We start from the raw sequence: 15,829 nt of genomic DNA, 5'->3' as shown, positions 1-15,829 counted from the left end.
TTGCTGTGGCTGGACCAATTTACTAAACTAGTCTAATCCAAACAGCACAATTTTCTACATACAGGCAAGACCTGAATGCAAAAAAGCAGAAATAAAAAGAACTCCAGGGCCAGTCTTTCTGCCTGTGTGTTTCTGCCTGTGTTTTCTAGATTCCTATTGATGCCCAGGAAAACAGCAACACATTTCATATGTTTATTAAAAATAACATACCCTGGCTGCATATCACCTGACTGAAACGACCTTGCAAACTGTAGAATTTCATCTTCCAGCTAACAGGACAAGATACCAATATGAATCCTTTTTCTTAATGTCTTTTGCTAAATCAGTGCAATGAATGTTATACTTCTCCTCGCTGTACCTATTAACCCAAGTGGGAACAAGATCAGGGAATGATATGTAACCCCAGGTGTGTATGTCCTAATTTTGGATGGATCATTTAATAGAGACACAAGCAAATGCCTTGCTTAGCTTCATAAAAGAGGAAAAGCATCTCGAGTCACTCTGGTCACCTCAGACTTACGTGGCTGTAAGTCATTTCTGTGACTGTGGCTCTGTTTCAGAACAGCTGCTTCATTCCACCGTTATTACAAGCAGCCCCATTATCACAGGTCTCTCTGATCTGCGTGCAACCTCAGTAATCTCTACGTCAACATCTGCCACCGGCTTGTGAGGGCCATCAGCTACAGACCAAATACTTTCCAGAGGCTCTTGTAACCTCTGATTGCACCAGTAAAAATGGACTTCTCAATAACTTTAACAGCATCTGAAAGAGGCTACAGATGCTGAGCAGAATCCGTAACTTGGAACAGCAGCTGGATCAGATGTTATAAGATCAGAGCAACCTGTGGGGTAGAAATGCCGTATTGGTGGGCCAACACAAACACGCAGACCCAGGAAGGCAGATGAGCGCTTCCACAGTACCTTGGGAACTTTGGAAAGTGAGCCCATAAATCCTAGAACCTGCACTGTGAAAATACAGCTATGTATTTCTGATTCAAGAGCAGCTTAGCCACAAAGACAGGCTTAATGAACCCAGCACCTATTTGTGGTTGTTCAAACTCAATTACAACATAGTCTGAGAGGAAGCTATTCTGACAGCCGAGTCAGGTGGGAGTAGGAATTGACTGTAGTCACTTGCTATGAAGATCAAGCTGTGGAGCTCAGATAGATTTTATCATCATATAGCAAAGAAAATCTCTCCTTGAAATTCTCTATACTTGCACATCGACAGGCAAAGTCCAGGCAGGGTCTCCCTGCAAAAGACTACGCTTTCTTGTTTTAGCTCAGCCCACAGGCAGGTAATATGAGTTAACACAGATCCTTTGACTTCAGTATAGATGCTTTAGCTTTAAGAGAAATGATTAATGTAAATCAGTTAAGAATCTGATCCATGAACTGGTTGCAAATTCAGCTCAAGAAATAGTTCTGATAAAGCTGGATCCATGGCTGGGTATGATTTTAGCTAAGTTTCCAACAGCAATTCATGTTACAATAGGTAAACTGGAGAATTAAATTGACCTCAAACACAACAAACAAACAGCATATCTGAAAGCAGAGGCAGCTGACCCTCTCTAAATGATATGGCAGAGTCTTAATTTTGCAGAACTGATAGCTTTTGTTTTATCTCCTCAGCACAGTTAATCTGACAATGTGCTACTGTAATTATGAGCCAAGGCAAACTTGCAGGCATTCTAGGGAGAATATTTTTTAGCAGAAAAAATTAAGAAATCTGCTGTTGTGCGTTAATGACTTCATTAAACAAATTTCTCAGGATTCTGGGAGTGGGGCTGAAATGATGGGCAAGAATTATCTTCTTCAAACATCTGGGAGCAGAGCACAGCTGGCTTCGTATTGGAGCCTGGCAAACAGAGCTATGAGACATACTTGAGTACCTAAGAGAGGCTCTTATAAAGCTGAATCATTTGGGCAATTAACACTCAAAGCAATTTTCACACAAGCCCTTGATATATGAAATCTGAGTTTTACATAAGTGATAGGAAGGCTTCTGTATGCAGATAGCTCCAGCTTGCTGCAGCACTTCAAGGTTTATGAAGGGGAAAATGCTTTCCAAGATAGGAGGTACCTTAAACAAGTTTTTCTGCCCGTTTGAAATGGAAGACTTACTGACAATGTTTTACTATTAACAGCCTGTCCAAAGTTAGTTAATTCACAGGAGCATTCAGATCAAGGATAAAAATTTGAAAGTTCTACATCACAAACACATAATGTCTTCAAAGACTAAAGAAATAACTTCTAATTGATTCTAACTGATAGCAGAGGCCCCAAGACCTAGCACAGGGTTTGAGCTGGGAAGTGTCTTAAGAAGGTGCTCTGTGCAGTTTCGCTCACATTTTCTGCAGACAGCAACAGCTTAAGGTAATGGTAGGAAACCTGAACAGAGAAAAAAAATACAGATTTCAGACGGATTTCAGCTCTGAATCCAAACTGCTGAAAAGTAATTGATTTCAAAAAGCAAACACTATTAAAGTGCCTCAAAATTAAACTTACTTCTTTAATGTTAAAAGGCCACATGTAAAACAGTTCACTGGCTCAGAATTCCCAAAAATCTAAGAACGACATCCTGCTGGTTCTGTAATCCTGTTTATATGGCAGCCAGAAATTATGGCAGGCAGGTAAAGAGGGTAAAATGTGAATTTAGTCACAGACAAGAAGATTAGAAATAGAAAACAGAATTTGTTCTACCATCATCCATAACCCAAGTACTCTGCAGAGTAAAGGCATTACTTTTAAATCTAAACCATAAACTAAGAATCTGAACAACTTTCTTCTCCCACTCCTTGAGTTTGTGAGTTGGTGAGAGAAGGTTTGATGTTCACAAAATTAATTTTCCTTTTTTTTTAATGTTTAGGTCATTTTCCCCCTTTTTTACTTAAGTTCAAGTCTGAATAAAACAGAAATCAGAAGAAGAATACTGTAAATTAGGCTACTCCTTTGGTTCTGCAACAAAGTGATTTCAGATACTCCTTGAAGAGGAATATTATGATTTAATAGCAACACAGCAAAGGTTATTTAGAAGAGAAAGGTACATGGAGCATAAACTGCCTATAGTTCTGCTCTTACACTATCTGCTGGTTTTGATAAAGCTTCTCAATTTCCACAGAAATAACTGAGAACAGAATCAGACCTGAAGACCCCTGGACTGATCAGGGTTTTTAAAGTCAGAATTGAACCATATCTTCAAAAGCAGCCTTCCTATCAGTAACTGCTTCGTAGCAAGAAACAGAGCAGCTTTTTATCAGAGTCTCTAAACTCACAACATGCCTTACTTTTTAACACTAACTCTGTCTCTACACACCTGGGTTTCATTCCCAAGAATACTGGTATTATCCAGGAGGCATGAATCCTACCAGTCACCTAGGGTTTGCAATCCAACAGAGCAACTGGGTATAGCTAGCTTTCTGTGCTGACTTCCGCTAAGAAGCTAATCTTCCTGCCTGGTGGCTTCTTAAATTGCAAATACTCTCCTATTTAGTAAATAGCCACAACTGGGGAGAAGCTTTTATAAGGAAGTTTTTTGGTCAACCTGGTTTTGCCTAAAGGGGTGCAAAATAGGGTTTTTTGCTTGGTGTTTCAGAATGTATTTGTAGCCATAGGTGGAGGAAATTTTGAAAGGAGGAAATGGGCATTTGTTACTGCAGTAAGAAGATGCAACCAATCTTTAGTGAAGAGTACCTAAAAATGTAGAAATTCTCTTTTCTGCCGAGAATTGGACATTCTGAACTAGAGAAGCATGCCTATATTTCTGCATGATGCTATGTGGCTTTTCTACCTAAGGTCAATTTTCTAGGAGAGCAGGATCCTTTGGGTGGTGTACTTTTCTTCTACTTTCCTCCTTCCCTACCTTCTACTGGGTATAGCATGTGCTTCTCAGTCAGACATCAGCATTGTACCAGTCTCTCTTTATATTAGCAAGTGATGAATTTCCTCAGTTCCCGTGCCACTTGGAAGCCCAGTCCACTTCCTGAGCGGCTACTTGAGGCAGCAAAAGTAACATGACCTGTCCTATAGGAGGGAAACTGCAGCTATACTTTCAAATAAAGTGAGAGTAAATTAGCTGGAAAATGACATCCTTAAGATATTTTTCTTTGTGCTCTCAAACTTGTGTTAAATGACTCTTTTAAAACTTGACACCTATGCTCTACATAATACAGTCAGCAAGACGTTACCTTTGTGGCAGCAGCTTTGTTCAGGAAGATAACACTTTGCAATCCATGGCTTCATGTGAGAGACAGCATTTTAATCTTCATGCTATTATAGACCACTAGAGGATTTTCAGTACTGTCCTCATGTGTACCCTTGATATGAAAAAGATAGATATTTGGCTTCCACTTTTTGAAAGCTCTATTCTCTTCTATCCATTATGAACTGTTGTGTCAAAACTCATTGGACTGAACTAGGACTAATTTGCAAGGCAGTATCCTGATGGATACTTCACAGACTTGAGGCCAAAGTTTGTCTTATCTTGCAAGGACTTGCTTATGGAACCCAGATAAACTTGTGGAAGGTCTCTTTACTAACATAAAGCAGCTGTAAGCTGGGAGATGGGAGAAATTCTAGTTATGGAGGCAGCATATTTTACACTAGCTGACAGCATGGAACATTATCAGGATGTTTCACCTACACGTCGCTCCTGTTTCTTTTTGCAGTCATAAAGGTATTCTTTACCAAGGTTAAATAAGACTTCACTTACATTTTCTTGAAACATGAAATAGCTCTGCATTAGAACCAGAGAATTACAAGCCTAAGCTGTGGAGTACCTAGCCCATCTTCCTATGGGTTATCACTGGTGAGCTGGAGGTAAATATCAAATCGCTCCTCATCAGAGAGGGTGACATGATGAATAGAACTCAGTAAGGACAGTCACAGGTTTTGCTTTGAAAGTTTGATCCATCCAAACAAAATGTGTCTTAGCTAAGGGGAATGCAATATTTCTGAAATAAAGGTAAGTGAGGAACTGAAGCCTAGTAACCAGTGGGTCATATTTATAGTTCACAACAAAAGAATATACTTCACCAGGGTGATATGATGACTGAACAAACTCAGTCCTTGGATATACCAGCAGGCAAACACTGCAGAGAAGGATAGAGATGATTTTAGTTCCCCATTTGGCACTGTTCATCTGATCCTGAGACGCTTCCTGAATACTGGAATGGCATGTCCAGTTCTGGTGTTGACATTTTGAAGAGGATGTTGAAAAGCTGCAGGGTGTGCAGGGAGGAGACACAAACATAGCTCAAGGGATGGAGAAAAATATTTACAGGGAGAGAATTTGATCTTATCTCAAAGAAGACTGAAGCAGCCATGATTAGTGCATTAGTAACGTTCCTGGGGAGAAAATAGCATATACAAAATGCTCCTTTAATCTTGCAGAGAAAAGCATAACAGCCAATTTATGGAAATTGAAATTGGACAAATTCATATTAAACATTTTTAATGAGTATGATTAACCATTGAGATACACTGAAACACAACATAACAGGTTCTTGTTCTCCACAGCTATGTCTGTACTAACACATAAAAGAAGTCAAGGCTCTTATCCACAAAGCTGGAATTGTTCCTCTCTACCTAAATGTGGGCCAAATGGACGATACTCACACTTTTATGGCTTCAGGTCAAAATTGCAAGTGTTTTCTGAAGTGACATCTAAGCCAAAACACAGTGCAAATTTTGGGGCTCCATCCAGGGGTAACAGTGTGAGACTGAATGGCCAAGAACTTGGACTTGTTCATCTAAGGGTCCCATTTTAGCCAGCAAATCTACAAATTTACACAACTGAACTTGTTTGCAAAATATCTTGAGTACCCTTATTTGCCCAAAGCCAATTTCCTTGCAAAAATCGTTTACCTGCATAGAGGGCAAACACTGCCAGAAGTAATAAAACCACCATTACTCTGCCTCACACATGACTGAAGTGAATAGATTGTGCCTCCTGGAAATAATGGTGCAGAAGGCCTATCAGCTGCTCAGGTACTGTTTAACCTGTAGGCACTGTTGTTTTTGTTGCTTTATACAAAAATGTGTTACACTGTTATTGCTCACTCCAGCAGATACAGTGCTGCTAATTATCCCATCATGTAGTCAGTTTGCCACAATATAAATAGTTCAGTTAGTGTCATTTTACATTATCCAGCAGAGAACCTCCAAAGCCTGGACAGGGCACAGAAATTGCTTAGAAAGAAAAGCAGGCCACTTTAAAGACAGATGCTGTGTGAATTTCCCACATATGCACTTCAGATGCTGCTGTTTGCTTGAATCAAGTCAGTAGAGAAGGAAAATTGGTACTGATTAACTGTGGGAAGAAAGAGATGTGTTAGTAAAAAGTCATATTGTTGAGAACTCACCAAAAGCAGAGATGTAGAGGCTGATGTCAATAAACTTTCCCTCAGTCTCTCCTAGACAATATACTTCACACCTCCTCCTTCCAAATGAACTCCATCAATTCCTTTTTCCTCCCTGCAAAGGGCCACATCCCCTCATGGCCAACACAATGGCTTCTTCTAGAGCTGTGTCATAAGGACCTTTATTCCTTAAGCCTTTGAGGTCCATCCTACTGCTGGCTTTAGCTTAGCCAGGCTGCTTATTCAAGCAAGAGGTTCAGCACAATGGCAGATTAAAAGTGCAAGATGATGCCTGATAAAAGGGACTCCCAGATTTTAAACCAAGATTTCCAGGCCATAAATAGGCAAAACCAGGAGGGTATTGTGACACATAGGCTGTGTTGGACCATTTTTATACATGTATATGCCTGAAATAGCTAGAAATTCTAATCCAAAATCCTCAAACTCTGCCTAGACATTTCCAGATGGTAAATGTATCTAAAACAGGGAAAAATAGTATGCATGGAAGAATATTATTATTATAAGCCTCTATAAGGAAGGATTAATAAAGCTGAGAAGTGCAGACCGTTCTAACTGTTGGAGAGGGAACTGACAGAACAGGCTATTAAGATCAAGTAGAGCAAAGGAAAATTTAGGCTTCCTTAATGAACATTTGCTGACAATGTGACACTGTACTGAGTGGTAGAAGGCCCAAAAGGAGGCAATGTGGACTTCATTCCACATCTGAAGAATAAAGAGAATAGTCTTCATTAATTTTGAAAAGGAGGTGACACAGCAGTCTGAAATAAGTTTCTTTTTCCCCAAATTCTGTAATCATTACTGGCATTGCAGTCCTTTCGTCTGCACTACCTGATACACTCACGCTTGCTCTCTGTCTTGCTTGTGCTGTTTCTCTGACATACAGACAAGATACATTTACTAGGAATACCACGGTTCCTTACCATGCCCGGTTTGGTTCCAAGAACAGCATTTGACTTCCCTGTGGCTGAAGGCTGGAAGTTCTTCTAGAAGGTTACCACACATCACAGCATGTAGGGCACCAGTTATCAAAAAGAGGTCTGGGATCCTCTGAGGATGCTTAGTTCTGAGAGACTAGCTTGATATGCAGGAAGCTTATTTTGCTTTAATACATCTAAGGAACAAATATTTTCCAATTGAACAGCCATGCAGGCTGCCTTGGGGACAGTACTTGATTGACAGTAGGAGGGAAGATGTTCCACCTCAGAGTGTGCCAGAAGGGGGTTCCTCTCCCTCAAATGCAGTCCACACTTTGGAAAACTGAAACTCCCATTCAATTTCAAGGGATTTAGACAGACAGAATATAGTAAAGGGATCTTGGCAAGGATGTGAGAAATGCTGCCCCTGCTGTCATTAACTAACCAATGTGAATCTGAATGAACCCTCAAGCGAAGGACAGCACCTCCATGGAAGTATACCCTTCCCTCTAGATTGCATTTATTCACACAGCACGGTCATCTAAAATGTGTAAAGCCAGAGGAACATGATCTGGGACACTGAAGAAATGATTTTGTGCAAGCAAAGATTTGCACAGCCTCTGTGGAGAGATTAAAAAGATGATTTCTACAGTCTTGGACTTGAAGTGCTTCTCCCCAAAATATGCACTGAACTCATACGCAGTTTGGATCATAAATTCTCAAAGATAAGGAAGTGATTTGCTCGCTCCAAAGCAAGCTTAGGATGTTATTTTCTGAGAAAACACCTCTAAAATGAATGCTGTAAATCTCCTCCATTCCTTGAGACAACACTCAGTCACCTGTATGTCTCAAGGCAGAACTAAAGTTTTAAAAAGCTTGCATACAGTTGTCAAGGGAATTATTTATGCACATCTCAGGTTCTATTTGCTATGCAAATTGGACAGGAGCATGCCCAAAATAAGTTTCATGTCTGTCTGTCTATTTGCAAATTGAAGTATGTAAGCTAATAAGCAGTAGAAGACTGGGCCCCCACGGCAAAGTACATAGATTTATAGTTGGAATGGCACTTATCTATTTCATAAATCAGTGAGACCTCTCAATCACTACTCATAACTCAGTTATAACTCAGTTATCCAATGAAATTACCTCCAACCACACATACTTCTAGCAAAAGCTGTTTTTCTTCTGTCAGTCTTTCTAATATCACTATTAGTAAGTACTCCACCTCTCTGTGGGCCACTTCCAGAGACCATTGAAGTCAATGGAAAACTTCTCATTAGTTTCAGCAGGCTTTGGAGTAGGAAGGAAGCAAATAGACATATTGTATGCGTTGGTCTTTAGAGACTTTTCTTCATGCCAGATTACTCAAGGTATATTTGTGTAGAATTTGGAAGTGGTTTGATGGAAATGAACATGTCCCACAAAGTCTAGACAGCTGGAGCTGAAGCCCGAGAACTCAGAACATAGTTAATACTATGTGATTTTACTGACATTTTTATATTTTTTGGAAAAATTAATTCATAGCCCCTCTTATGGAACTCTGTAAGTAGTCATGATAGAGCAGAAAAGGTAACACTTTTTATGTACATTACCTCCCATCTTGCATTTCAAAGCTGACAACACTGCTGTGACGCTTATCTCCTTGTGTTTTTTTGTGTTTTAAAGAGAGCAGAAAATTCTATTAACCAAACATTTTTCTGTTTCAAAAAAATGCTATTTTCTTTGGAAACAAAAATTTTAGCAGAAATGTGTCCATCTAGATGAATTTCTTGTATGAAAAGGATTTGGGGTTAAAAAAATGAAAAAAAAGATGAAATGGCCTATTTTGATGTACTGTGACCAAAAGTTGTATTTTTCACTCCATCACTCCTGATTTGCAAATTAATTTTAGCAAATTAAATAAATAAGAACTCACTAGCAAATACTTTGAAATGATCATAGTGACATTTTTTGCTCACATCATTTCTCATTATCATAATTATTGCTAGGAATACGTTTCAAGATTTTGCCTCTCCCTCTTGGTTTGTGCTCTGAAAATATGTCAAGATTGTCCCTTCCTCCCTGCACGCTGCCCAGTTTGCTGGGGTTAGGAAAACTGGTCTTTCACCCTTCATGTTAGTAGCTCATCACTGACACCTTCTGATATTTTGTTTGTGTCCATGAAGACAGCTGCATTTTTAAGTCCTTTAGCCAGTTTGCCTTCTTATACATCCTAGATCGATGTTGCTTAGAGGAATACTGCAACTGATCCCTGCCTTCTTCTTGAATGAAGTACTCACTGCAGCACTGGGAATCCTGTTCTAAATATGGACAATGCATCAGGCACAAAGCACACGAAGCATTTTGCAACCCTAAACTTAATGGCTACTGGGCTCCGAGCCCCGTCTGACGGTCACTACATGGCAGGCTTTCTGGCATTCTTCCTTTGTGAGGAGTGTAACACTACTAGGAACCCACATACTGAGACTCCAGTCAAGAAAAAAGGATTTCAATATCTTCCTTAGGTAGCTGCACAGGGGCTTTTGTTTAATGCTGACTGTGAATACAAACAGAAGGCCGCAGAATCTGGAGTGATTTTTGCAGCCATCCACCTCACTACCCAGCCAAAAAAAAAAATTCATTTTTGTATGATTTTCTGAATATTGGGCTACTAAGAGACTGAATGAATGACAAGTTATAGAAAAAGCATAGGCCATGTATATCTAACTAACCCATTTTAAGACTTGCAGACCTCAGGGACATCTATATTTAAAGTCATATGTAGTTGCAAGGGAGTTAAATACAGTTCTCTGATACTCAATCGTTAGATTCGGTCAAGGACAGCAGCATTCCTTCCATTTACTATGCATAAAGCACTGGTGCACATGGGATGCTTGGTAAAATACAGATGAACTGTTCTGCTCTGCAGTAGGCAGCTGCAAACAGCTGGATTTCAGAAAGGCCCAGGAGGTCTTACCTCTCTGCCTGAAAACTCTTACTCCTTCTTTTCAAAAGCATGTGGAAAGAGGAATAAAAGGAATGAGCTTTCAGAAACCCCCGACCTAAATCGGCATCTCTCCTACTGCTGCTGGGAGGTCATGTTGTGACAGGTCATTGCAAGATCTGTAAATGCAAAGATGAAAGCAATTGAACTTCTTGAGGGAAAGGCATAGAGGATAAAGCTGGAGGTAGCAGCAGGATGCCACATGGTGGGAGGGGAAATCTGGAAAGAAACCTTGAGATTTGCTCTTCCCTGCCTGGCAGGGCTTGAGCTGTTCTTGCCCCCTTTAAGCAGGCTTGCTGTTTCTGTAATGGAGTTGTTATCATTTGAAGGCTAATTATGCTTCCCAGCAAAACAGACAAAAAAGGAGATGTTAGGAGAGGGTGAAGTTTTAACAAAATGAAAGCTGGTGGAGACATACAACAGGGCCTCTCCCCATCCTGTCCTAAAATACCTATCTGAAGAGATCCTCCTATTCTACCAGAGAAGAGAGAAAAAGACACCGTTATCCTATACTATCACACCTGATCCTATTCCTACCTCTTGGTATTCTCTAAAAAGGTGACTCTTTTTGCTCACAGCATCTAAGCTCTGGGTGAGTAAGTCCAGAATGAACACACAAGGAGCTCGTCATAACTCTTTGGCTCTCTGACTTCAAGCTTTACTATAAATCAAAGCAGTAGGGGCTCAGGAAAGGGAAGACTAATAAAAGAATAAAAGAATCCCAAATGCCAATTTTTTCCCTTTCCCTTAAATGGCTTTGAATTACCACTGTGGTGCTTGTGGAGGATAATTCTTATGTGTCATGCCCCTGTCCCCTCACCTAATGCAAAGTGTCATAGCATGATTTCATCTCCATCATTGCACTAAGGTAGCACCTCATGCCATCCCCATGATACACATCTCCACAGGCAGAGGAGTTACTCTATTGAATTTTGCAAGCTATTTTTAGCCTTCATCATTTGCTCTGTGTTAGAATTAGATAATTGTAGCTGAAACTGAAAAGTTTAGTAATGCAGCACTATTTAGCCCCCATAATTAGAATATACAGACACAACTCAGTATTGGGAACTCTGAAAATTGTGCTGCTATTTCTTCGGAATACTCCCTTAGCTCCCATGAATAAGACCTGTAAGCCAAGCAGGCAGCATCTGTCAGATACATGGGGACTACACCCCTGGCTCTTTGATCTATAATATTCATTAGTATCATGCACGTTCCCAAGAAATTGTTGCTTTGATTTTCACCTGGTTTTGTTTAAGTGTGTTTGAGTTCGTGGGATATTCTGATTGTCTCTTCAATATTTTAATACACAAACCCTCTGCTATAAAGCTGCCATCTGTGTCTGAAATATATACCAAGCATGCTGGGGTTTTCCTCCCTGGAGAGCTCCTGTTTTCTATGAAACACTGAATAAAATTCATGTGGGTGTTTCAAAGTCAAATAATAAAAAAAAAAGAAAAAGAAAAAAAGAAAATGGCTTTTGCAGGAGCGAGAGAGTCAGATTTAACCATCTTTACCAGCATTATGTCATCCAAGCAATGTTCTCCTTAACAACAATAAAAATAATGTTGCAGTTAGCCTGTACAATTCATCCTCAGATTACACCACAAATATCAGAGAAACTTGCACTACATGTGAAGCTTGCACCCTCTGGACCTAAAGAGGCATAGAGAAGGAGGCACGACAAAATGGTAGCAAACACTGAATAGAGCTTATAGGCACCACTGGCCTATAAGCGATGTGTGAAGTATAAGGAGTGATGAAGACGCCTATAAGGAGTGATGAAGAACATTTTTGGTGGCTGTGATTACTATCCCATCATTGTCACTGGGCCAGCCCAGATCTCTGATGCCAGGCTGGAGACCAGTGCCACTGCTTTACTGCTACTGATCAGTGTGTCCTCTGAGGTCAGACCCTGAGGACCACCTTCAAGATGAGAATCGCCACCAGCTTGGGCAGCAGTACTGCACTGTGTAGGCTTGATGTCCACAGGACACTGGAAAGCATCTTTACTGCCTCTGGTAGGGCCAGCAGTTGCTCCATGGGGAGTAAGGGGCACCCTGAGTTTTCCAGTGTCCTTAGCAGGTGACCTAGATGGCCTGTCAAACCTCCAGCAAGACTTTGTCATTACCTGAGCAGGCAGCGTCATGTGAGCAAAGTGGGCAAAGGCCATTCATGCTGTTTCAACTCTCTGCTTTGATACACAACCTGGAACGTTCTCTTTGGAAAATCCTCTTTTCATCAGTGATTTAGACTACAATAATGCTCAGAAGCACCGTTGCGGATCCAGCTGCCTTTACAAATGGACGCAGTGATAACCCCTCATTATGGGCTGGACAGGCTGCCTTCTTCTGTAAACTCCATTACAAAAAGAATTGGCTTCATTGTGGATTTTCTCCCCCCTTTCCCCCCTCCCCCCCCCGAAGATCTAACTCGGGTCACAGGCAGTAATAATATGTTAAAGGCAATCCATGCCCCAGAAGTTTCCAGAGGTTTGCATTAGAGAGCAATAAGCTGTGCTGCTGTGAAGTGACTTGCTACTGTCTTCTGATGATGGATGAAATGAAAGGTTCAGGTCTTGCTGAAGAGTGAAATTTTAGATGCATGATGCACAGTGCTGTCCTCACCAGCTACACTGGAAGGATTTTCTGATGCACTAGTTAGGACCTGCTGCATCAAGCAATTTATTCACTGCTAAAAGCAGCAATATTCTGCAACAGACTTAAGAGATTTCAGGCACTATACAGTGTGTGTGCTTCGTTAAAGCCCCTGACACTTATACGTTAATTAAGAATACGGCTGCTGTTGTCATGACATGGCACAGTTACTCGCAGTTATCTGAGAACCTTGCAAAATGAGAACAAAGGCTCAGGCTTCAGAAGATGTGCCATCATTGTTTAGTTTATAACATACAGTAGGCAGAGCAATAAGAACTGCAGAAGAGTCAGTTCTCCATCACAGGCTTTGAAAGAATAAAATTCAGATAAGGAATTGCCCATAAGGAGGAGGTACAGGATTTCTTAGCAGAGATTCCTGAAGGAAGGAATTAAAACATGGTATTTGTTGACCCTATGTGTCGCAGACCTGGTGCATGACATTAAACGTTGGGCAACCTGGAGCAGAGAGCATAACCGGCTTCCTCTGAGCAGTGTAAAGATACTTAGGCACAATCAGGGCAAGAAGCTGAGAGTCCTCATTTTTTACGCCCTCCTCTTCTACCAGGATGTAACCCATCCATTTGCCACCTTTTTATAATTCAAACAGAAAAGTCCTTTCACTTTAAGCAGTGTTAAGCCTTTGGTGTAAGTTGTTTATTTTTATGGTCTGGCATCTTTGAGACAATAGAAAAAAGGTTGTTACCCTTTCCGGTGATGGCATCCATCACTGGAAACAAATACTGTGTGCCATTCTCGTGATAATACAGGACACAGCTGAAGATTCAAAGCCGAATCAAGGGGAATTTTAGCACTGATTTCCTTGGGAGCTGGCTAAGGCCTTTATTCAGCTACTTTATGAATGTTCAGGATTAAATGTTTCTTTCCTATGGAGTTATTAGTGTGTAGATCTTATGTACACAGGACAGTGGAAAGCATCTTTACTGCCAGCCCTCCATCTGAACCAATGGGCAGTCTGGCACATTAAGGCCATCATTTTTGACTGATGCTCTAAATTTCATTGTAAAAATGTCATCGTTGTTAGTTTGCTATCCTGAGTGTTGCTATAAAGACGGGTTCTTGCCAGGCTGGAGACAAGTAAGGTAATTTCTGATGACCTGGTGAACCCCTGGGTAGGCCTAGGCCAGAGCAGGGTGTGTGAACTGGAATCAATGCAGTTTAAACACTGAACTGAATCAGGAATGGGGCTGTACAGTCCTTTAGGAGAGATATATCCTCCTTGGCTACTTATCTTCTGTATGCCAGGGACTCTCCTCTAGAACGATGAACCAGACAGAGCCCTGCTCATGCATCTTACTTCAGGACTAAACTTTACATAAAGTGTTACAGCTCTTAATACACTTTTTAGGCCAGTGAGCAGGAGATTCCCTCCAGGCTGGTAAGCACTGCATTTATTGGCTCTGTTTTTACAAACATTGCTTTGGGAAAGCTGCATTTTTTTTGCCAGAAGTAGCACAGGAGGGAAAGACAAGAACCTGCACTTCCTAACAGCTTCTCAGCAGCTTTTGAACAGCTCTATTGCATTGCATCTTGCAACTTTATTGATCTATCGCAAATAAACAAATACAGAAACCTTAAGCTAAGATAATGACAGTAGGCAGCCATGCTATGCACAGTTTTGGTTTGTATTTTTTCCTAGCTGGTGATTTTAAAAGTTGCTATGAGTTTTTAAAGGAATTTGAAAAATGAATGGGAAAAGAAACCACTGGCGGTGCTAAATATGAAAATAGCAGCCATGAAGGTTGGGAGAACATCCTCTGTCACTGTATGTTACAGCATCCTGTCTTGGCATCAGCTATTGGCACCACTGGAGACAGGATCCCACCTGAGCTTACCTCTCCCACTCATATTTGATGCAGAAACTGCAGGTGCGGTTTCTTTGTGAGAAACTAGAAAAAAGATTAAGGCTTCCTGGCACAGGAGCATATCAGCAATACAGCTAAAGAGTGAAGCTCTGTACATTTTTTGCTTCCTTTGAAATCAAAGAGAATTTCACAACTGGCCAGTCTACACACTTTTGCAAATCTCACCTCTGCAGTTGCATAGTTAATAAATAATTGTTTTTGTTTTTCTCTCCTGATTTGAGAATGGCAGATGTTTATATACTTTAAAAGATTTCAGTAGGACTTTTTAAAATAAATAATGAGGCAGAAGCATTATATCTTGAGCTCCAGCTCCCAAACTATATTTTTCAAGAGGTAGATTTGTATGCAGGTGGATATCTGCCAGAGTGTCCTGCCTGCTTTGCTGTGGAGAGAGCTGGGCCAGGCAGCGGGCAGTCAGTTCACCCTGGAGGGATCGTTGTCACTAATGGCACTTCTCCGCTGCTCTTTTCTGAGAGCAGAGAGGTAGGAGGAAGCCCATGTTTCTGCTAGGCTGTGGAGCCTGGGCAAGGCATCTTTTCTGAAATGTGAGCAAAACCAAACATTTTCACCCAGGAGACAACTACGGCTGGGTCAGTCCTGCTGTGGAAAGGGGAAGGGGACTAGGGGGAAAGTGTGGGGACAAGGGGTGTGAGGGGTAGCATGGAGGTGGTGAGCCATCACTGCATTTTCAGATGCTCCTTCTTCTTCAGAGATGGCAGCAGCAGCCTGGTGGTGCTCCAGGATTTGCCATGGGCTTCCTCTAAGGGCTAGTACTACAGCCCCTCAGTATACAGCAATCTGCAGCAGATTAAACCCCAAAGCACTCCTGCAAAACCGGCAAGAGCCATTAAGCTTTCAGGAATAGCGGTTCCTGCCATGGGGTAGGGGAACAGCATAGATGACTGCAAATTCAGCATGTCCACCAGCTCTACTGTAGACTGTAGGAACAAGTAATCATTTCGTCATGGTTTGAATTCAGTAAACATTCCTGGGCTCTTATTGTGCCCTTAAA

The sequence above is a fragment of the Struthio camelus genome, chromosome 6, assembly GCF_040807025.1.
Source record: "Struthio camelus isolate bStrCam1 chromosome 6, bStrCam1.hap1, whole genome shotgun sequence".
In the NCBI taxonomy this organism is placed as follows: domain Eukaryota; kingdom Metazoa; phylum Chordata; class Aves; order Struthioniformes; family Struthionidae; genus Struthio; species Struthio camelus.
This window is presented reverse-complemented; position numbering follows the sequence as displayed.